The 24,659-nt window shown below is 36.4% G+C and overlaps 1 protein-coding gene across 6 annotated transcripts in view; it reads left to right on the plus strand.

Annotated features, from left to right (window-relative positions):
• The window catches only part of GULP1 (GULP PTB domain containing engulfment adaptor 1), a 273,910-nt gene that overhangs the window by 88,779 nt on the left and 160,472 nt on the right, over positions 1-24,659 (plus strand). For 5 of the 6 annotated variants that reach the window (XM_042949408.1, XM_042949414.1, XM_042949412.1 and 2 more), the window contains exon 2: positions 563-691. The exons of the other annotated variant lie outside the window; for it this stretch is intronic. The gene's annotated coding sequence lies outside the window, so the exon portion shown is untranslated. The remainder of the gene's footprint in view (positions 1-562; positions 692-24,659) is intronic. 6 annotated transcript variants of the gene reach the window in all.

Below are 24,659 nucleotides of genomic sequence, written 5' to 3' on the forward strand. Positions count from 1 at the left end.
GTCAACCTACCATCACTGTGCTTTGATAGTAACATATTCATGAGTTAAAACACTCAACCTATTATCTAGCAATTTGGGCATTTGATCTTATCTAGCAATCTGTTACTCTACCTTTTAAAAAAAAATGTCCACTTTACCATTGTTATTTTTTTTAAAGTTTATTTATATATTTTGAAAGAGAGAGTTAGAGAGAGAGAGAGAGTGTGCGCGCGCTCACGCGCACACACACATGAACAGGGGAAGGGCAGAGAGAGAGGGAAAGAGAGAATCCCAAGCAGGCTCTACACAGTCAGCTGGGAGCCCCATGTGGGGCTTGAACTCACAAACCATGAGATCAAGACCTTAGCCAAAATCAAGAATTGGTTGCCTAACTGACTGAGCCACCCAGGCAACCCCCATTTTTTTGTTTTTGTTTTTGTTTTTGTTTTTAGGTAACTTTCTTGAACTTCCACAAGAAACATACTTAGAATTTTAGAATATGTATTATAACATCTAAATTAAAACACATATAAATATAATTATTGATTAAATCTACTAAGTCCAATTTTAATTTTATTTTTAGTCATATGTGATTCCATCTGATATACATAGGAGAGAAAGTGACTGAAGAACTCAGATGGCAACTATATGATTGAAACTATTCAAAGTCAAACAGCTGCATATTCTTCCAACTATATCCGAGCGTACTCAGGTAAGAATAAGTGATTGTTTATATACTTAACACCATGTCAAAAAAAGATTTGAAACTGTAACAAGTGTTTTTATTTTGTGCCTAAATTGAAAAAGATAGTTTTATTACAGAAAGTGGTAAAATACATAAGCAAAATAAAAGTAAAAACACAAATGAGCCTGTTTTTATAAAAGTAACTCCTGTTATCATTTTGTTCTAGATCATTTAATTCTTTGTGTTGGTTTTTCCCTTTAAACAAAGTGGGGATAATATATATATTCTTTGTTGAATTTCTTTATTATTTTTATAACAAACCTATTTTGTTATGAAAATATGAATGTTCCACATTTTTTGTATCTGCTAATAAAAACAAATGATTTTAAAGTATTTTTTAGATTGTGTTTATTATCAGATGGTATCTTTATAGATAGATTGATATGTTTATCACTCATTTTGCATTAGTAGAGTTACAAAAATTAGCATCACTAGCTCAGTGACTCTAATATATATATTTTTAAATATATTTTTTAAAGTTTATTTATTTTGAGAGAGAGAGAGTAGGGGAGGGGCAGAGAGAGAGGGAGACAGAGGATCTCAAGCAGGCTCTGTGCTTGTCAGTGCAGGGCCCAATGCAGGGCTCGAGCTCATGAACTGTGAGATCATGACCTGAGCCGAAATCAAGTGTGGGATGCTTAGCCGACTGAGCCACCCAGGTGCCCAAAGGCTATAATATTTTAAAGGCTTTTAATTATTTCTGAACTTACCTCCAGAAGGTAGTAATGAGTTACAGTTTTCAATAGCAATTTTTGAAAATGTTTGTTGATCCATGACTTAAAATATTTTTATTCTAAGAAATTCCCTAACTAAACTTAGCTTGTGTTGAAGAAAAAATTCAAAATTAAGTCAATATTCTAAGTTTATCTTTTAAGCAGTAGTATCCTCTACTCACATATACTCAGCCAATATATCCTTTAGATAACTAATCCCAAAAGAAAATTGAATGTTATGTATGTATAATTTTTCTACACTGTCTAAAAATACAATCTTTAGAAATTATAACAAATATATTTTATTCAATTAGTTATTTATTGACAATTTATTATTGTACTAAGCACTGTGAATATTTTATTGTTATTGATGGCGGTGGTGATGGTAGCCATTCAGGACAGGAAGGTATAGAATATTTCTTGCCTCTTTTATATTTAATAAAATGTGGCAAGATAAGAAGCATATTTCAGTTCCTTAGGTACAAGTAGGATGTGCTAAGTGCCAAGAACACTTCACAAATGAGAGACCAGTTGAATTGTGCTTTTTAGAGTAGGTAGAACTTTGGTGGGTGAACATTTAAATGGAGGGCCAAGTTGGAGCCAAGATACGCAGCTGAGAAAGAATGGGGGATATTCAGGAAATAGGAAAGATAAGGTAGATATAGCAGAGTGATGGGAAATATGTTCTGTATTTTGATTTCTATACTTAGGAATTTATATGTCATCATTATATGATGAGGGAACAATTGCAGGGGAGTGAGATGGTCCATGTAGTCCTTTAAGAAGCTTAATCTAGAAAGGATATGTATGTCTGACTAATGAAGGGAGAACAAACCCAAAGGAAGGGAGAATGATTCGTAGACTTTTCCTTTCATTTTCATCAGCATTTGTTAAACACTTGCTATTTGCCAGGCACTTGAGGAACTTGAAGAACTGTAGAAAAAAAGATGAAGACATAATCTTCATTCCTGAGGAGCTAATCCTGTAGGGGATGAGACACGCATGACCAGCAAATGAATATAATACACCACGATAGTGTAACAGTTGAATCACATTTTAATTAATTAATTAATTTTTATTTTAAGAGAGAATGAGAGCAAGAGTGGGGGAAGATGGGCAGAGAGAGAGAGAGGGAGAGACTCTTAAGGAGGCTCTACACTCAGCACAGAGCCTGACATGGGGCTTCCATCTCAAGACCCTGGGATCATGATCTGAGCCGAAATTGAGTCAGACATTCAACCAACTGTATCACTTAGGATCCCCTGAATTACATTTTTAAACAGACTAGCTGGTAGCTAACTATGTTGAGATGCAGGTACTAGGTTATCAACTGGTAAGGTTTTCCCAAAGATATCAAGTCTGAGCAAGGTTACCCACGAAGAATCAATGTTTCTAAACGTTCCAAGGATTCAAACAAGAAGCAATGGAAATCTTATCTAGGGCGAGAGTAGTATATAAAATAAAAGGCAGTGGTATGAGTGCTGGGAGATTCAAGGGAGGGTCTTTTATGTTAGGCAAGTGGAGCATGTTATGGCATTAACAGAAATAAGGAAACTAGTAAAACTGAGATTTTTGTGTTGGTAAAATTCTAAGTTTGGTTTTGATTTTGAATACCAAGGATTTTTCTGTCCTCCTGTCTCACTGTGTTTTGTTTATAGCTTTCATTGTAATTCCTTATATAATTGAGTATTCATGTTTTAATTATTAAAAGTAATTTGAGTTGGGGCGCCTGGGTGGCTCAGTCGGTTAAGCGTCCGACTTTAGCTCAGGTCACGATCTCGCGGTCCGCGAGTTCGAGCCCCGCGTCGGGCTCTGGGCTGATGGCTCAGAGCCTGGAGCTTGCTTCCGATTCTGTGTCTCCCTCTCTCTCTGCCCCTCCCCCGCTCACACTCTGTCTCTGTCTCTCAAAAATAAATAAACGTTAAAAAAAAAAAGTAAAAAAAAAAAGTAATTTGAGTTTCCTTAAAATGAAAGTACAAGGACAATAAGAATAAAAACCAGTTACACCAAGCAAAACGTGAAATATGAAATAAAGATTCATAACCACTGTGTGTATAATTTAGGTTTAGCCTTTCTAGCAGCAGCAGAAGTGGATATATGTTCTTGCCCTAAAAGCTTAGATAAATTTATTATAGGAGTCTTAGTGTAATGGGAAGTGTCCTTACCACTTAGAGGTGCCTTAAATTTTGCATTGAAAATCTGAAAGTTGAAAGGAAGGGAACTCTGTTAATTTATACTTATAGGTAGGTCAGTTTGTGGAAGTTAAGAATTCAGTTTCTCCAGGAAGTCTGCTTGGACTTTTGGAACCTGGATGAGATCCTTCTTCTATGTGCTATGTCCTCTTAACCCAGTTTACATTCTTCTGTCATACCATGCATTGTGGTCTTGTCTGTCATTCCCTGAGACTATAAGATTCCTGAGGATTGGTTCGTCCTTTATCATTACAGATACAGACTTAGATCTAAATAAAACCCATCACAATGTTTGTTTTATAGAGGATACTTTATAAATATTTCTTAAATGCTAAAATGAATCATTTCCATGGCTTGTCTTAATTATTGTTGACCCAGCTTAGACATTTTTGTGAGCTCCGTATTAGTTTTCTATTGCTGTATGATAGATCACATCAAAACTTAGCAGCTTAAAACAGTGCTTATGTGTTGTCTCAGAGTTTATGGACACGGTTTAGCTGGCACCTCTGGCTCCAGGTAGCTCATCATGTTGTAGTCGTGCTATCAAGCTGGAGCTACAGTCATTTCAGAGTTCATCTGGGGCTGAAGAGTCCACTTCCAGACTCAGCTGCCTCATCATATGGAAGCTAGTTTTTCCTGGGACAAGCAATACAAGAGAAAGCAAAAGTGAGCATGACTGTGGAAACAACATTCCTTTACAACCAAAGGTAGGAAGTATCATCCCGTGTGTAGTGAGTTGAATGATGGCCCCCAAAAACATGTGTTCAAGTCCTAACCTGTGGTACTTGTGAATGTGACATTATTTGGAAAGATTCTTTGAAGATGTAATTAAACTAAGGATCTTGAGTACAAACATCCTGGATTAACTAGATGAGCCCTAAATCTAAGGACATGTGTTCTTATGAGAGAAGTCTCTGTGAAGACAGAGGCAAGGACTGGTATGATGCAACCACAAGTCAAGGACCACCTGGAGCTGCCAGAAACTGGAAGAGGCAAGGAACAGTATCTTCCCTATGGGCCTTTAGAGGAAGTGTAGCCTTTCTGACACCTTGATTTCAGTTCTGGCCTCCAAAACTCTGACAGAATCCATTTCTGTTGTTTCATGCCATCCAGTTTGTGGTAATTTGTCATGGCAGCCACAGGAAACTAATATACTACCACTTCTGCAGTTTTCTGTATTTTGGAAGTGAGTCATAGGTCCAGCCCGCATTCAGGGGCAGGGGATCACAAAAGGACATCAACACCAGGAGACAGAGATTATTGGAAGCCATCTTAGAAGTTGCCTATTCCATCAGATTTCTAGATACTTCCATTTGTTTGGTGTATCTATGTAGATGGACCCACCATAACAGGTTATAACAGATTATAATCGTCTCATATTCTTAACAAGAATCTGACTTTTTTTTCTTTTTGTAGTTTCTACAGTTAGAACTACTATTCATTTGGAGAGTCAAATTGGAAAACTTACAGTCAATTTGAATTCCTTCTTTATTTGTTAATACCCAGGACTTGTCCATGATTAACCAGTCTTTTTCATTCTATTCCTTAAATTTTTCTCACTTATCTCTTTCTTTGCAATCTCTCTTCTACTGATTACAGGCTTCTATTATTTCTTCGAAACCAGCAGAATAACTGCTAAGCAGTCAAACTGTTTCTGAGCTTTTCCCCTGCAAACCTTTCCCTGCAAAGAGGCTTTTGAAAACCCAAATAGGATTATGCCGTTCTCTTCCTTTATGTAACATTCTCAGGGAATAGGACACCCTTGTGATCTGGATCTTGATTTTATAAAATTCAAGCTTCACTTTAATCATTCCTTATGTAGATCTATAAAATTATATAGAAACTTCCAAATATATTATGTTCTTTCATTTTTGCTTGCCATTGTCTGGGATTCTCTTTCTCTGAGAACCAAATAGGTGTTTATTTGTTTGTTGTTTTTGCAACTAGCAGAATGGCTAATATCATGACCAGGACTGAATAGGTCTTCATCTTTTGTAAACTAATGTTACAGAAGAAAGAGTTGAAGAGAAAAGAGGTCTAACGTCAATAAAATGGCTAAACTGACAGATTAGCTTAAGATGGAAACAAATGAAAGAGAAAGGGAAATTATGGACTGATCGTGCAGCAGGACTGGAAAATTTAATGGTAGGGTGAAGGCAAATGCATGTTTGATGTAAATGTGCAGAAGTAGAAAGTCAAGAAAGCATGACAGAAAGGGAAATTTTAGTTTTGAGATCATAAATGAAGTTTAGATTCAAATGTGAGTGTATTGTGGTTTTAAGTTTTTAGGAGTATTAAAATACACATCCTCGTGGACATTACAATCTATTAGGCAGAAAGTGTGAGGAACATAATGTAGTCGTTCAAGATAGTGAGGGGTAGAATAAGGATGACAAATAGGTAATGCAATGTTAAGAAAGTAGCAGAAAGGAAATAGAAGTCGAATTTCTTCTGCCCCTTTCCGTTGTAATGAGTAAGATGAAAGCACTCTTAGCTGAAGAGAGTCTCTAGGGAGATCCTTCAGTGGAGAGCTAATTCAAATCCTATTCAGGAGATGTATTATGGGTTATCAGAATTTAAAAATACAAAAGAAAATAACCTTTAATCCATTGAAGAAATTGAAGAAAACCATTTTGCTGCCACTGATCTTTGGCTATACGTTTAAAATTGATGTTCAGTCTATCTATATATGTAAATGATACTTATGCGCCAATAATTAATGATTTCAAATTAATCTTTACCCATATAATAACATTAATTTTCATTTAATGAAGAAATTTGAAGAAAAAAAAAATTCTGTATATTTATGTAATTTGTAATTGTAATGAATGGCTTCTTTATAAATTAATAGCTATTTGAATAGAATAGTAAAACCTAGCAAAGTGGTTGTTTATCAAATATGTTGGTTCTCTGTGTTGCAGAGTGGTCAACTATGGGCCTTTTAATGTGAACTAATAATTGCAGTTTTAAGAGTATCATATATTATACCAAAGCTTTTACTTCTTTAGGGGTAACATTCTTTATAAAATGTTTTAATTTGCTTTTTAAGGCATGATTTACATTGAGAAAATCTAGTTCAGTGAACAATTTTAAAAAAGTGTTTAAAAGGATAATTTTTTATACATAAAGACAGAAATAAATGAAGGAGAAGAATAGGATTTACATTAATATGTGCAATGCATGAAGAAATGGAAATGGCTGCCTCAGAGAAGGAAACTGGCAAATCATGAATTTTAAATTATATGGTTCATCAGTTAGGTGGCCTGACAATCTAAGCTGGAAACATTTTGGTCAGGTGACCATCTGTGACAGAACACCTATTTATACAAGCGATCTGTACTTAGTAGTAATCACATCTACATTTGAAGAGTCTGTCAACTACTGTTCTTGGACTGCAAGTAACAGAAATGAGTTCTGGGTACTTAAAGCAAAAAAGGCAGTCTGCTGAAAGGATTGGAGTTAGTTCATAGAATCAGAAGGTAATCAGACAAAATCATTTTTAGGAGAGAGAGGAGCCAGAACCGTTCCAGGGGTCTAGAAAGCAGGAAGTGGAAGGAGACTGAAGCAGACTGCCAGGCAGCTGAATCTGGTCCAATCCTGCATTTCGGTGCTATTCTTCCCACATTCACAAAGGGCGTCTGCATGGCTGAGTTTGAATTATTTGCCCTCTGCCAGCAACCGTAGCACTTGATTAACAATTCTCGGGAGACTGTGTACTCATGGAAAGGATAGGCTCCAAAAGGAACCTCAAAGTTTTGAGACCAGGATGGGGAATAGATATAGGGCAGTAAAAGCCATAGATATTTGCTAAAACCCTTCTTCAGAGTCTAATGGGTCAAATAATAAAGATTTTGCAAGGAAAATGAACATAAATAATAGCGTTACTGAGGTTTCAGTAGATATCTACTATTATGAAAAATTTATTTATTCTTTTATGCATATGTTTATTAATTGCCTGTCATGTGTCAATTGCTATACTTAGCAATGAACATGAAACTGAAAGAATTAGTTCTTGCTTTAAACAGAGTTTATAGTTTAGAGATAATTGAAATACTACAATTCAAGGGCACCTGAATGGTTCAGTTGGTTAAGCTTCCAACTCTTGATTTTTGGCTCATAGTTCATGAGAATGAGCCCTGCATCAGGCTCTGTGCTGACAGTGTGGAGCCTGCTTGGGATTCTCTCTCTCCCCCAACTCTCTCTCTCTCTCTCTGTCTCTCTCTGTCCCTCCCCCACTCTTAAAATAAATAAATAAACATTTTAAAATGTAGAAATATGACAATTCATATATTGCAATTATTTTAAGGTAGAAAGTAGATAAGATTCCTAGGACTACTGTAACAAAGAACCACAAACTAGGCAGTTTAAAACAATAACAATTCTAGAGACTAGAAGTCTGAAATCAAGGTGTCAGTAGGGCCAAACTCCCTGCAAAGACTCTAGAAGAGGATTCTTCTTTGTTTCTAGCTTCTGGTGACTCCTGGTATTCCTGGACTTGTTGCAGCATAAATAAATTCTGGCTCCATCTTGTCTACATGGCCTCCCTCTCTGTGTGTCTCTGGGTGTGCTTCTCCTCTCCTCTTCTTATAAATATACCAGTTGTTGGATTTAGGGTCCATCCTAAAATCCAGGATGATTTTATCTCTGGTTACATCTGCAAGGACCCTAGTTCCAAAGAAGATCAATGTTGAAGTTCTGAGTGAACATGAATTTTGTGGAGATGCTATTTTACCACTGTAGGAGGGTATAGGATACTATTCCTGGCGGGGTCCCTGAGGCTATACTTGGGGTATACCAGAGAAGGCTATCGAAAGGAAATAATGTCTGGGGCGCCTGGGTGGCGCAGTCGGTTAAGCGTCCGACTTCAGCCAGGTCACGATCTCGCGGTCTGTGAGTTCGAGCCCCGCGTCAGGCTCTGGGCTGATGGCTCGGAGCCTGGAGCCTGTTTCCGATTCTGTGTCTCCCTCTCTCTCTGCCCCTCCCCCGTTCATGCTCTGTCTCTCTCTGTCCCAAAAATAAATAAAAAAAAAAAAAAAAAAAAAAAAAAAAAAACGTTGAAAGGAAATAATGTCTAAACTAAGGGTGAATGTTCAGTCAGAAGGCACCAGATATGTAGTGGACCCTGCAAGCATTTATGAAAAAGCATAGTTCATTAGAAGAACTGAAAGCAGTTCACTATAGCTGGAGCAAAAAATGCCCAGGGCTGGATAAGGTGCGAAGAGGAGAGATGATGGCAAGGAAGTTAATGGGACACGTGAAAAGGGAGCTTGTAAGGAATATGACATTATCATGAACGTAGTGGGGAACTACCAGAGGAACTAAGCAGATGAACAACCACATCAGATTTCTATTTTACAGAAACCGTTTGGGGTGCAGTGTGGAGATGAGAAATGTTTGAGCAATGCTGGAGAAAGAAAAGCCAGCGAGGCAACTGTGCAGTAATCTGGGTTTGAAATAATGGGGGCTTGGTGAAGGAGATGCTGGTGGTGGAATGGAGGAAAGAAAATAACTGTAATTCTGCTGTAATTCTGATATGTTGAACACTAGGAATTGATTTTGTATGAATTATAGGCAAAGTATGATGGCCCGGCTCCTAGCTTCTAGGACTGTGGATGATGGTTATAGGTGCTGAGATTGGAAATGTGAGAGAGAGAGAGAGAGAGACAGAGAGAGAGAGACAGGGACAGAGACCTGGGAACAAACTAATGGATTCAGTTTGTGTATTTTCAGGTTTTTTTTAAAAAAATGTTTGTTTATTTATTTATTTTGAGAAAGAAAGAGAGAGAGCATGGGCGCACATGAGTGGGCAAGGGGCAGAGGGAGAGGGAGAGAACGAATCCCAAGCAGCCTCTGTGCTCATGAGTAAGATCATGACCTGAGCCAAAACCAATGCTTAACCTACTGAACTATCCAGGCACACCTGTATATTTTCAGTTTTGACTGCTGTAGTGCTTCTAAATGAGTATGTTCAAAAAACAGTTGTCTATATGGGACAGGTCCTGTTGAGGAAGGAAATCTGAGAACATAAATGATACCTGAAATTGCTGGGTGTATTTGAAAAACCTTTTTTTAAGCCTATTACTAGATCCAACAAAGGAGGATTATGCAGAGTGAAATACTGACATTTAGAAATAATATTTACTTACCATTTATGACAACATGGAAGGATCTAGAGGGTATTATGTAAAGTGAAATAAGTCAAACAGAGAAAGACAAATACCTTACTATGTCACTTATGTGTAAAATCTAAAAAACAAAACAAATGAACAAACAAACCAGAAACGGATGCATAAATACAGAGAACAAACTGGTGATTGCTAGAGGGGAGGAGGATACAGGACCTGGGCAAAATAGGTGAAGGAGGTTAAGTACAAACTTCCAGTTATAAAAAAATAAATCGCGTGGATATAAAGTACAGAATGGGGAATAGAACCGATAATATTGTAATAACTTTGTATGGTAATGGATGGTAACTACACTTATGGTGAGCATTTTGTAATGTATATAAATGTCAAATTACTATGTTGTACACCTGAAACTAATATAATATTCAGTTGTGCTTCAATTAAAAAAGAGAAAGAATACTTAATGGCATATGGAAAAACCATTATAAAATGCAAACAGAACAAAAATGAGAAGAACAGACTGGGGACACACTGCTGTATCTATAGTAAGATCTCAACACTATATATCTGGCTACCTTTAATACTAAATACTCAAACTAAATGGATTTCTGTGTTAGCAATGGCTATTTCTGTGTGACTTTCATTTTATTACTTAAAACTTACTTTTAAAGTTTAGAGCGTCCAATGAGCATACACTACTTTTATAATCAGGAAAAAAAGAACAAAACAACGTGTTTTTTGGGTAAATTTTAGCACACAAGCTGTACCTGAAATAGAATTTTTGTAGGATAGCATTTCTAAAAATAAGTAATTGATTTCAAGAATTGGGTATCTTTGGAAAGATAGGAGAAAAAAGAGTTGTGAGTAAAGAATTATACCACATGAGCAGGTATTTCCTAAGATACCTCGAAATATATCTGGGGATATGGATTGTATATCCTCAGCTTGGTTAAGTAGCCATTTGATAAATCAGAAGAAAAATTACTACTTTTGAACAAAAAGTAGAAAAAATATGCACATTGCAAACATTTTTCACTTGGTTTTGAAAACCATATTGGTGAAGAGCATTTTAATAAAACATGGAACTAGATCCTTTTATGTAAGTTGTCATCAGTAATCCCAGGTCATTTTATATAAGGTGATTAGACAACATTTCTGTGGAGATTTTACTAATTTCTGTAAGACTGAAGTGGTATTTAGATTTCTGAAATGCAAAGTTAGAGCTTTAATATTAAATCTACTTTATTATATCCGAAGGTCGTGCTGTGAGAACAGAATATATTTGCATGTTCTTTTCTTTCCCACCCAGTTTCAGAATATTAAACAACTATTCCATTAACACATACTGGATGATATGAAGTTGCAATTAAAACTCTCAAGCCATCTTTAGGCTATTATTTACTTTTTTTAGAGTTACCAAGAGATAACACAGAGTAATTAATGCCTCATAATAATTTTAATAAAAGGCCAAAAGCTGGCTAGTACCTGCAGAAAGGAAAACTATTTGACATTTATGTGGGAAGTATTTTTTTCTTTCAAATTTTGATAATTGCTTAAATAGCATTGTTTGCCTTGACTCATCAGTATAATTATTTGCTCATTCAAACCTGGGATGAAATATAAAAATTTTACTGTTTAAGGATAGTTCAAAATTCAAACATGCTTCAATTTGTTAATGACTATAAATTAAACAGACCTTCTTTCTTTAAAAATAGTTTTTAATAGCCACCTGGGTGGCTCAGTCGGGTAAGCATCAAACTTTGGCTCAGGTCATGATCTTACAGTTCATGGATTTGAGCCCCGTATTGGGCTCTGAGCAGACAGCTCAGAGCCTGGAGCCTGCTTCAGATTCTGTGTCTCCCTCTTTCTGCCTCTTCCCCACTTGTGCTCTCTCTCTCTCTCTCTCTCAAAACTAAATAAACATTAAAAAATAGTTTTGATTGAATAGATATGCTAGAAATAAATTTCTTGGTTAAATATTTTATAAGAAAATAGAGATAACAATAATTATAGAAAAGGAACATAAACTTACATTTCATTCATTTCAATGGGGATTTTGACTGTTTCAAAGCAGGTTTATATCTCTTATATCATTTAGTTAGACTATCCTAAGAGTATTTTAGATGACTTGTCCTATAAAAAATTTGACTCAATACTATAAACCTGGGCAGCGCCTGGGTGGTTCAGTTAATGATTAAGTGTCCGACTTTGGCTCAGGTCATGATCTAGGGCTTGTGTGTTTGAGCCCCACATTGGGCTCCGTGCTGATGCCTCAGAGCCTGGAGCCTACTTCGGATTCTGTGTCTCCCTCTCTGCCCTCCCTTGCTTGCACCCTGCCTCAATCTCTCTCAAAAACAAATAAACATTAAAAAAAATTTTTTTTAAAGAATAAAACCTTGGAATTCTACTAGATAATAGTAGAATTTCTGCTTGGAATAGTCTGAAAGTCTGCTTGAATTTATGGGCCTTTTCCCCCCATTCTTAAGTGGAGTTTTCTAAACTCCTGTGTATCAAAAATCTGCCACAGGATCCTTAGCAACATTAATAATATTAACAATAGTGGCCAGCACTTAGATATTATATAGTTTCTGTCAGGCACTCTTCTAAGCTGTCTATACCACTGAACACATTTAATCCTCATATGGAAATTTTTAGGTAAAGAACTTGGTGTACAGATTAGAAAGTTTAGGCATAAAGAGATAAAGTAAACTTACCCAAGGTTAAATGGCAGAGATGAGATTAGAACCCAAGTAGAGTCCTTTTATCTACCACACTCTACTGCAAGAAAAAGATATGTATTAACATAAGAGAAAGTATTTTAATCCAAAAACATCAAACTACCTAATCAGCATTCCCTTGTCATCTTCTTGTGAGACAATCTGACATTCAGCTACATATTTCATCTTCTCCCACAATTTTATGCCACCCACCCTCCTCATTCTTCATTCACTTTAAATCCTTTAACTCTACTCGTTTACCTGATATTCAGATTTATCCTTCTATTTACATGTTTTCTAGTATGTATCATAAAGAGATTCCAAAATAGACCTCTTATTTTGTTTAGTTAGAAAGTATGAAAATAGCATTTTGAGATAGTTCTGTGCCCTAAGTTAACACTAATGCAAATAGCAATTGCAAGTTTTCAGGGTAATGAGATTGTTAAAAGAGCTTTTGAGGGGTGCCTAGGTGGCTCAGTTAAGCCTCTGACTCTTGATTTCAGCTCAGGTCATGGTCTCATGGTTCATGGGTTCCAGTCCCGTATTGGGTGTGCACTGACAGTGTGGAGCCTGCTTGGGATTCTCTCTTTTTCCACCCCCCCTCAAAAACAAACAAACAAACAGGGATGTTTGCATGGCTCACTCGGTTAAGCATGACTCTTGGTTTCGGCTCAGGTCATGACCTCACAGTTTCTTAGATCAAGCTCTGTGTCAGGCTTTGCGCTGACAGAGTGGAACCTGCTTGGAATTCTCTCTTCTCTCTCTTCCCCTCCCCAACTCATACTTGCTCTCTCTCTCAAAATAAATAAACTTTAAAACTAAATAAGTAAGTAAATAAATAAATAGGAGTGTTAAAAAAGAGCTTTTGATACCCTTTTTATATTTTAAACTTATACTTGATATAAAATTATATTTTGAGAGGAAAATTCTAGATTTTGTATTCTTTATGATAAACTAAGCATACACAGTAATATCCCACTTACAATGACAAATTCTGGATAGAACAGAAAGTAAATATATATAATTCAGTTCAGAACTATGCTGGAAGATAGAAAACCCTCAGTAAGCCAAAAAGTGTGAGATCCAAAAAATAATACACTATCAGATTTGATTTTTCAAGTTTGAAAACCACAACTCAAGACAGGCATAGTGGAGTACTGTTAACCACAGGTGGGTGTGACACCAATAAATGCTCCATACTCAGAAATAGCAGGTTCCAGATTCTTGTAGAAGCCCTGAGTCCAGGGATAAGTAACTAGTTGCTTAGTTGGGATATAGCAGAGGACTAATCAAGCATTCAAACCTGCAAACTCCCATTTATGTTCTGTCCCTCCAGACAATGAGGATGTGAGTGTGGATTAGAGAAAATCAGTGAAGTGGTCAGGTGATTAGCAGATAAGAAGAAGCAGGGAACTCAACTATCGGAGCGTCCTTTGTTCAGTGCGTGGCTCCGTTCCCCCACTCTCATTGGAGAGACTACAGTACAATAAGTAGAGTGTGGTTAATATAAAATAACAGAGGAACTTAAGAGATATTATTTGAATAGAGGAGAGAGGAGCAGAAATCAAGTGAATGAAAAATTTGATCATATTCCTTTAACCCTTTCAGCTAGGCCAAAACATAAATGAGAAATCTTTCTACCTAAAGTTGCACTGTGTATTTAAAATATGAGAAATGGAAAAAAAAAAAAATATGAGAAATGGTGTTAACAATCAGGAATGAAGACAGAGAAGGAAGGTCATTATAGAAGTTTCAAAACAAAACAAGTTATCTTTTGAGAATACTCTGTTTTGTTATTTTATTTTTTGTATTTCTTTTCAAAATTATAATATAATATCTAATTTTTATAGTATGATGGGGCCAAGTATTTCAACACTGAAATTGTAGGAAAGATTTCAACCTCAAATGGTGTCATAACCAGAGTTTTAGTAAGTTATTTTCTGATAAGTATTAATAGCAGGGAGAAAACTTTTTTGCCTGTGTAGAATTTGAGGGTATTACTGTTCTCATTCCTGAAGAATAGTGTAAACAGTTTTGAAGAAAATAAACTCTTAAAAAATAAAGTGTTTGTGTACACCTTAAACTTATATGTCAAGTATATCTCAAAAATGGATTAAAAAAACTAATTTGAATGCTAAGGAGTAAAGAAATGTACCTTTTTATTTCCACCCCACCCCTCATTTCAGAAATAAATAGAATCTACTTTAAAAAGTAGCCAATCGCACTCTAGTTTGTCAGCCTTTTACAATGGCTGGCTATGTATTCTGGGAATAGAGAGCTGGATGCATGTGTTTTTCTGTGTAGTAAGGCATAGAGACTGTTTTTCTATCTCCTGAGCTTTGAAAGTTCCTAAAGAGTAGCACTGTTATTATTCCAAGGTTGTATTGTAGATTCTTAGTTTTTTAATGCTGGCTTATTTCTTCCAATTGCCAGACCTGGATATAGTGCTATTTGGATATTTAACATGTTATTCCCAAGCTTAACAGGTTTCCAGTCATACTCTTAGTATTTCATTGCAAACAAACCCTTTACATTTGTTTTGGGCAATTTTTTCCCCTCTATGATACTGAGGAAACTCAAAATCTTTTGGATTCCTTTATTCTTTCCAATTTGCAGAATTGCTAGTTCATCTGTGTTTTTGGTAGTATGGAATTAAGCTGCTTCAGTGACAAGTAGGTATGATGGATTTGTATGATGCAGGAATAAAGACAATAATATATATTACTTAACATGTATTTTAAAACTATACTTATCTAGTGCCTGGAGTCATTGGTGTTTTTCATATATTGAATAGAGTAACTTGTTTTCTTCTTAAAAATAACTCTGTGTAAGAAACTTTATTTTTTTTTGAAGTTCATTTATTTTGAGAGAGAGTGTGTGTGTATGTGGGGGCGGCAGGGGCGGGGGAAGAAGGGGCAGGGGAAGGAGAGAGAGAATCCCAAGCAGGCTCCAAACTGTCAGCATGGAGCCCTACTCTGGGCTCGAACTCATGAACTGTGAGATCATGACCTGAGCCAAAGTTGGATGATTAACCAACCAAGCCACCCAGGTGCTGCAAAATGTATCATTGTTCTCATTGTGCATATGAGGAAACTAAAGTCCAGAAAAATTAAGTGACTTTCCCTCAAACGCCCAGCAAACATAGCACTGAAGACATGGTTCAACTCAGGTCCTTCTCACTGAATATTGGTCATTTTTGCCACGTATTCATTTTTTCACAATACTTTTTTTTTTTTCTAATTTTTATTTAATTTTGAGAGAGATAGAGAATGAGCGTTAGTGGGGAAGGAGCAGAGAGAAGGGGATAGAGGATCTGAAGCAGGCTTCTTGCTGACAACAGTGAGCTTGATGTGGGGCTTGAACTCTCAAACCGCGAGATATAATTTGAGCGGAAGTCAGAAGCTCAACCAACTGAGCCACCCAGGCGCCCCTCACAATACTTCCTAATAAACATTATTAATGATGCATATTGCTGATATTTTCAGAGATAATATGAGATTCATAAGAGTGCAGTTTATGATCTGGCTTCTTATACTTTGCATCGATTCTCCTGCTTCAAGCCCTCTAGTAGACTGTAGATGTTGGCATCTGAGGGCATTGTCCCAGCCTTCCGAGGCAGGCGCTATAAGTTGCTGGAATTGTTGGTTTCAGTGTGTACCTGTGCTGCCTAGTCTTGCTCTGAGATTATGCCCATTTGTTCGTTCACTCTTTCATTCTGCAAGATTGAGCAACTACCATGTGCCTGGCAATGTTTTAGGCACTGTGAGTTCAGTAGGAAACAAAGAAGACCCGCTACCTTCTGGGTTTTACTTTCCACTGTGAGGGCATTATTGAAGCCTCTTCCTCTTCACTTTCCATGACCTAGAATTGAGGATCCTCTTTAAAATAGAAACTTCGATTTTAGTTTTTTGCATATTTTAAAAATAAGATAACAATGGAAAATGCAATGAAATCATTGAGTACCTGTGCAATTACTGTGTTACAGGCTAGTCTGACCAACCCATAGAAACTGTTGGCTTTCAGGAAGTGCCACCATTTTATAGCTTGACATTCCCATTCAAGTACAGAAGAATATATTCAGAACAAGAAGACCCCATAAAGGTGTCCATGTGCAGTGTTTGGAAGCATGGACCTCTAACTGTGTTGTGGATTTAACTATCGGTACCTTCTCACTTCTACCCATCGACACTCGCACTTAGGCCATTCTCTCTGTCTGGGTTGTGTCCAACTACATCCCTTCCTTCAAGTACTTGATCATCTTCCTGCCTGTCTCCAAGTTTCACACACGTCCATTCCTGCTCATTGTGGGTTGGCCATGTTATGTTGCCAGAATACTTCTATTAAGGACATCTGCTTAATTTGAGCAGATACCTGCTTTTCTAGTGCTTTTTAGAGTTTACCTTGATTATCATTTATCTTTCCCCTGCATTGATTCCACATTGTTGGACCAAGATTTATGGAAGGCAATTTTATAAGAAAATGATGATTTGGCAAAACCTAATTAAGTATTATATTATTCCTTTTCATCTTTAATAAATATTTACAACCGTTCCTTGTTTTTACTGATGATTAGCCCAATTCTGCATTTAAATGCAAAAGCATCACTTCTTTCACCCTTCACTTTGAAGTCTTTGGGTAGGTTTCCAGTCATCTTTCAGTTTTTACAAAAGGCTCGAACTCCTTAGTGAGTTTGATTTAACAATTAATCTAAAACTGTATCAAGTCAGGTAAAGAAACTTTTCTTTGCTAGAAGACCTGTATCTGTTTCCTAGAACTGTATCTATTCTTCCAGATCCATCTGGACATCACACTGCTGCTAAAATCCTGAACCTTAGGATTTTAGCAATTACTTTGCCTGCCTTCCCACCCCCTTCCTTTCAGACACCAAATCCTGTCCATTAAACCTTTTAACTATATTATATGTATTATAATATATAATATTATATATATAAATATATATATCTAATGATCTTTCGTTCTCAGAGATGAGCTTTGTCTTCCTATCGTTATCTTTTGCCTGAGCTGTAGTAACAGCCTTTTAACTTTTTTTCTAGTATCTCCTTTAATACAATGCATATATTAATATGCAAATTTAGAGGCCAATTTAATGTGTCCCAGCCTATTTAATTTTAATTTTAATTTTAATTTTAATTTTTTAAAGTAGGCTTCATGCCCAGCACAGAGCCCAACACAGGGCTTGAAAACACAACCCTGGGATCAAGACCTGAGCTGAGATCAACGGTCCATTGCTTAACCGACGAGCTGAGCCACCCAGGTGCCCCCTCCTCCCACCAGCCAATTTTAGTTGCTTTTCATTGCAAGGCCTCCCTTGCCCCACAGGTTTCTTCAAGAGGCCTCATCTCTTCTTCAGTTGCATCTGTGGTCCCTTCTTCTGTTTCTCTCTACTTTTCATCCTTATTGGTCTCTTTTTCAGTTCTTTGAAAGTCATGTCTTCATACCTTTAAATCTTTGTACACCATGTTCTTTCTCACTAAACTTTACCTATAGCTTTCAAATTGTAGCTTAAATATTACTTCCTTAGACAAGGTCCCCTTGGTTTTTTATACTGGTTAAGGTTCTCTTGTAACACGCTACCATAGCATTCTTTTTAAAAGATCTCTCATTATATATGGCATTTTTCCCCCAATATCTGTCTTTCCCGATTGTGTAAGCTCCATCAGTGTACAGGTTAATTCTGTCTTGTTCACTCATATTATCATATCATCTGCAATATAAATTTTCAGTTAATATTGTTTAAGTAGGGGACCGAATTAAGAATGCCTTGTTATTACTTTTAAAGATGGGTAATTTTTTGAGAGAAACAACTTTATCCCTTCGATGTGTCTTTTGGCCTTTCAAATTCTCTGACATTGTCTCTGAATAGAAGAAATGCATAATTTAAAAATCTATATCTTCACCATGTGCACTAATTATGACTAAGTGTTAAAATAACTATTTTGGGGTAAATAGTATTGTGTAAATGAGTTATAATATTGGTTGAGAGATGTTTCCATTTCAACTTCCTTAAAAAACATGAAATTTATTTTAACGCATCAAATATACTAAGTAAACACTGTTAGTGTTGTTTTCTAAGAAAAATGTGGTTTTGATTGATTTTTTATATGCTTCTAGTTGGTGACTAGTGTTTGTTATGTCTACTCCAATCTTTGCCATTCTCTTTGCAAAGAAGCTATGTGAATATATATTTTTAATTAAAATACTGACTGCAGCTATGACCCATTAGACAAATCATTTTTATGACTTATTAATGTGACTCTAGCAAGTAGGCACTTATTCTAAATTATGACACTTCAGCAATCTTCATTGGAAAAATAATAATTTGTGTGTTTTTTAGAGCTTAATTTAGCAAGAAGTCAGTGAAGGATTTGAGAGATAAGATGCTAGCCCTCCCAGCATGTTCAAAAGAATGAAGAAGTTGGAAAGGCTAAAGGTGTCGGTAGCTTGGCAATTCCTCTGAGAACTCAACACTATTAATCATTAAAAGGAGTTTTTATAATATGTCAGGGGCTTCTAATTTCGTTCTATTCTAAAATAATATTTGTGACAGGAAGATAATTTCAGTTTCTGTCTTACTGAATCTATGTAAATTTTTTAATCACACAATGACAGAAATAGTTCTGGTCTTTTCAAAAAACAAACTTTATATAATTAGAGTCATTAACAGTTTCTTAAGTGGAATTAATTTGCATGACTGTTTTATAATTCTGAACAGAATTCTAACAGCGAATGGGTGGTGTCTGAGGGCCTCTTGCAACTCCTTTGTAACAAACTATACTTTTTGGTTTTATGGAATAATATTGTATCAAGAGTAAATATGTTACCATGTGGGCTAAGTCTTAAGATATTGGATTGCAGTGTTTAAGGATGACTTTTAAAAGTACTTAAGAACTTAGACAAAGTTCACGTGTTTCATTTTGCAGTACCAGAATTACTTTACAAATAACTAAAATTCCTTGCTATAGATTAATATGATCCTGAGAATTTTCTCCATGTAGTCCTTTGGAACCTCTCATAGAATAAACAGTAAATCTAAGGAAATTACGAGTAAAGGGCACATTTGGGGGACTTTCTTTCTTTTTCTTTCTTTCTTTCTTTCTTTCTTTCTTTCTTTCTTTCTTTCTTTCAAGACTATAGCATGAAGGCTACTGGGCTTTCTATATCTCAGGGCTAGCTAGAATGGTGTCTGATAAAATCTATTTCATCAGAGTAATAAAGCAACTTTATCTCAGAAGACTATAGAGCTATATATATATCTGTCTGTGAAATGTAGCCCAGATACTGAGAAGTTTAATGATATTCTTGGGAATTGGCTTTTTTGAAGAGTCCCATGATAATTTGGAGAATGCATCACTTATTCTGCTGTCCTAGCAAATTTCAAAGGAAAGTAAGTTTGGATGAAGTGTCAACATCTGTCCAAATCCTTCGTCAGTCGGAACAAATCAGAAAGAAACGTGTGTATATTTGGAGAAGGAAAGAATAGAAGAATGTGGAATATGCCCTTAGAAAATAAGTGGATGCATATAGATGAATTAAAGCTGCTGCTAATGTCAATTTTCTGACTGCCAGTCTCTTTCATGAGAGTCCAAATCCTCTCAGTTAAAGGTGAATTCCATGGTTCTGCAGAGTGATAAAACTAAACCAAGATGCCCCAGTGCTGTTATAGGAACACTGTTGATTTACAGAGCCCTTTTCTTTTCTTTCTTCTTTTTTTTTTTCATGTTTATTTATTTTTGAGAGAGACAGAAAGAGAGAGAGAGAGAGCACGTGGGGGGAAGGGCAGAGAGAAAGGGAGACATAGAATCTGAAGCAGGTTCCAGGCTCTGAGCTGTCAGCACAGAGCCTGACGCCGAGCTCAAAATCATGAACGGTGAGATCATGACCTGACCCGAAGTCAAAGGCTTAGCCAACTGAGCCACCCAGGCGCCGCTACAGAGCCCTTTTCTTAAGGAATCTTTTATCCATTCTGTGACTAGTTAATAATTGATAATAATTAATAATGAAAAAGGAAGGAAAGGTATAATCATTCAGAATAAACTGGGAAATGTACTTTAAAATTTGTATTGCATTTATCTTTCCAGCATGTTTTGTTTGGCAAGCACTGTTTTCCTCTTTAAGATGAAACTCCTTGCGTGCAGCTTTCCTGTCTTCATCCTTCCCTTCTCTCCCTTCCTCTTTCCCTCTCTTTCCCTTCTTTTCTTCTATTCTTCCTTTGCGTGGGGGTAAGAAGCCCCTTTGGGGGTGCTGAAAATATTTTACAATTAGGTTATGATAATGATTGCACAACTTTGTAAAATTCTAAAAAAAAAAAAAAAAACAACCATCGCATTGTATATGTTCATATGAGTAAATGTTGTGGTATTTAAATTGTGTATCAAGTAGGCTGTTTTTCAAAACTGAAATGCCAACCAGAGGTTAACTAAGGTGACTGGAGTAAGTAAAGCACAAGGACAGTAGCCTCATCTTATCTCAGATTGATTACAACAAATCACAAGGCTAGACACTCAGTGTCAGGACTCAATTGGTATGTCCTTTCTGTTCTTAACGATCTTGTGCTTTTGAGTCTTGTGATGGAAGAGATGGACTGACAATCAGAAAATTGGCATCAGTCACAGCTTTAATTCACCTACATCAATTTGTGGGCTTTGTGTCCTACATCCTGAGAAGGGAGACTGTCAGTGATAATTCAGAGACAGGAATTGTCCTTTCTAAAGATGAGCCACAGGACAACAAGCATTTGAATATACAGTATTCAGCTGAAAAGTGAATAAAAAGCACACAAAACACTTAACTGCATTTAATCAGAGATAGTTGGATAAATGTATTTGAACACTTGTTTTTAAAGTCTAGTAGGCTTTATTCATTCTTAAGTAAATGCTAGATCACAATGGCAAAGATTGGGTTTTTGAAAAAAAATACAATTTCTGTTTTCAAGAACGTTTTGGCTGCTTAGAAAATAGTCTTTGCTTCAGGAACCTTCAGGATCCTTAACAGTTAAACCACACTGTAAAACCAGGACAATGAGAATCCATGCAATCAGATTACATGTAGTGTTCCACAAATGCAAAGTTGTTTTCTGTTTTTCTTTCTTTTTCTAAATAAGTGTTTATTTAAATTCCAGTTAGTTAACACACAGTATAATATTAGTTTCAGATCTACAATATGGTGATTTAACACATGCATACACGACTCTGGGCTCAGTGCTCATTGCAAGTGTGCTCCGTAATCCCGTCACCTATTTAACCCATTCCCCCCACCGTGCCCCACCCCCACTCCGGCTCTGGTAACCATCAGTTTGTTCTCTTTAGTTAAGAGTCTGTTTCTTGGTATGTCTCTCTCTCTGTCTTTCTCTCTCTCTCTCTCTGTCTTTCTCTCTCTCTCTCTCTCTGTGTCTCTGTCTCTGTCTCTCTGTTGTTTGTTTGTTTTGTTTTCACCTTTGGAAGATTTTGTTTTTATTGTTCTGTCAAAGCATTGTCAACTTGGTTGTTTTAGCTGCCTCATCTCCCTCATGACAGGAAATTCTTTTCCCCATGTCTCTTATGGCATAAGGGTTGCTTTTTTTTTTTTTTTTTTTTCAACTTTTTTAATTTATTTTTGGGACAGAGAGAGACAGAGCATGAACGGGGGAGGGGCAGAGAGAGAGGGAGACACAGAATCGGAAACAGGCTCCAGGCTCCGAGCCATCAGCCCAGAGCCTGACGCGGGGCTCGAACTCACAGACCGTGAGATCATGACCTGGCTGAAGTCGGACGCTTAACCGACTGCGCCACCCAGGCGCCCCTAAGGGTTGCTTTTTAATTGATTGTGAATGTTTCACAGGGAACCCTGGAAGTTTTAAAGCATGGATCAGTGGAATATGAAGAATTGTTCATCTTTGTTCAAACTAGTGCTATTTGCTAGACTTGCCCAATACATTCTTTGTCACTTCCTATGCCAGAAGTTTTCTACATGCTTTAGATTATTGGAATAGCTCAGGTGATCTTTGTTAGCAGGAAAGAAGATATATTTTTTACAGAAAAATTTTTAATGTTTATTTATTTTTGAGAGAGAGAGAGAGAGAGTGCAAGTGGGAAAGGTGCAGGCAGAGGGGAAGACACAGAATCTGAAGCAGACTCTGGACTCGCAGCTGTCAGCACAGAGCCTGACGTGGGTCTCGAACTCACGAACCGTTAGATCATGACCTGAGGCGGAGTTGGATGCTCAACCTTGGAGCCCCAGAAGATACATTTTTATAATGACTTTTTAATTTTTGAGAGAGAGAGAGAGAGGATGTAAGTGAGAGAGGGAGAGAGAGAAAGAGAGAGAATCCAAAGCAGTCTCTGCGATGACTTGAGGCTCAGTCTTGATCTCGCAAACTGTGAGATCATGACCTGAGCCAAAATCAAGAGTTGGACGCTTAACAAACCACACAGGTGCCCCAGAAAGAAGATACATTTTAACAGTTTTTCCACTGGTAACAACTATACACTGTAATTTATTCCAATTAGTTAAAAATAGCAAAAGAAATCACTATATAATGTCTAGAGAATTGGTTCATATTTATTCAATTCTGCTGTCGTTTTTTAAAAATTATTTTTGCTTCATTTAAAAATCCTATTCTCTTGTAAAAGATAAGCAAATGCAATCTTTTTTAAAAGTTTATTTATTTTTGAGAGAGAGAAAGAGAAGATTTGAGCGGGGGAGGGGCAGAGAGAGAGGGGAACCGAGGATCCAAAGTGGCCTCTGTGCTGACAGCAGACAGCCCGATGTGGGGCTTGAACTCAACATCGAGATCATGAGGTGAAGTCAAATACTTAACCAAATGAGCTACTCAGGTACCCCCAAGCATATCTAATCTTAATGAAAGTTTGGTTTAATGGAAGTTTGACTTTATGGAAACAGTTGTTTAAAATAACAATTAATTTGGGCTCTGTGCTGACAGCTCAGAGCCTGGAGCCTGTTTTGGATTCTGTGTCTCCCTCTCTCTCTGCCCCTAACCCACTCACATTCTGTCTCTGTCTCTGTCAAAAATAAATAAACATTAAAAAAATGTTTTAATAACAACTAAAAGGATCCTTACTGATTATTTAGTCTCACCTTCTTATTGACAAAGAGATTTGTTCCTTTAAAGAAGAGCTTGTATTTCCCCGATTTTGTAGATTTTGAATTAGCCAATAATAAATTTAAATCAATCCTATCCCTGTAAAAATTATGAAATTTTAAATATGTGGAGTCCAAACTAATGGGATTTATATTTTAACTTGGAATGTTTGTGTGTGTGTATGTGTGTGTGACCATGTGTGTGTGTTGTGGAAGGTTATAGGAATTATACAATGATAAAATATCAATATACCAAAATGGATTTTTTTGCTTTGAAACATTTTTTACTGAAATTTCTGATTAAAAAGATGAGAATGGTTATCACTGCCAATCCTTTGTTGTCGGTACTTCCATCTACCCATTCAGTCATTCATCAGTCAGCTCAATGTTTTTTGAGTACCCAATATGTGTCACGTTTGGGATTAAAATTGCATAGAAGGCACAGTTTTTTTCATTTGAAGAGCTTTGGTTTAGTAGGTGAAAGCATGTATAAATGAATAATTTAAGATAGTTTGATGGAGAACATATAGAGACTTATACATGAGGCACTGACCATTTTTGTGAGAGTGGAACACTCAAATGCCTGCTTAATATGGGAGAAAGCTTTCAGGGCAGAGGGACAAGTGATGCCAAAAAATGGAAATGTGAAGAACTCAAAAGGAAGATAATGGAAGGTGAGATCTTCGTTTTTAGAAATCTAACTCTAGGTGCTTTTTGCTTTCATGTGGAAAAGAGCCTTAAGTAGAGCTAAGTAGCTGTTCTGTATTTTTATTCAAAAGAAAAGTGTTGAACTTCCTTCTTTATATTTTCTTTATATACATATGCCCTTCAGTCTCATCCTATATTAAAATTGTCTTAGTCAATTTGATGTTTTGCTTCTTATTTGGCAAACATGTAATTTAATAATAGAAATTTATTTTAGACTTGCTTTTCACTTTATATTATTAAACTGATACATTTAGTAATTTAATTGAAATATGTGCACATCCAGTACAAAAATAACTGAGGCCTAAGAGCTGGTTTATTAAACAGATAAACAAAATTGACAAACCTTCAGCTGGACTTACCAAGAAGAAAACAGAGAGGACTCA

Source organism: Panthera leo, chromosome C1, assembly GCF_018350215.1.
Source record: "Panthera leo isolate Ple1 chromosome C1, P.leo_Ple1_pat1.1, whole genome shotgun sequence".
Classification (NCBI taxonomy): Eukaryota; Metazoa; Chordata; class Mammalia; order Carnivora; family Felidae; genus Panthera; species Panthera leo.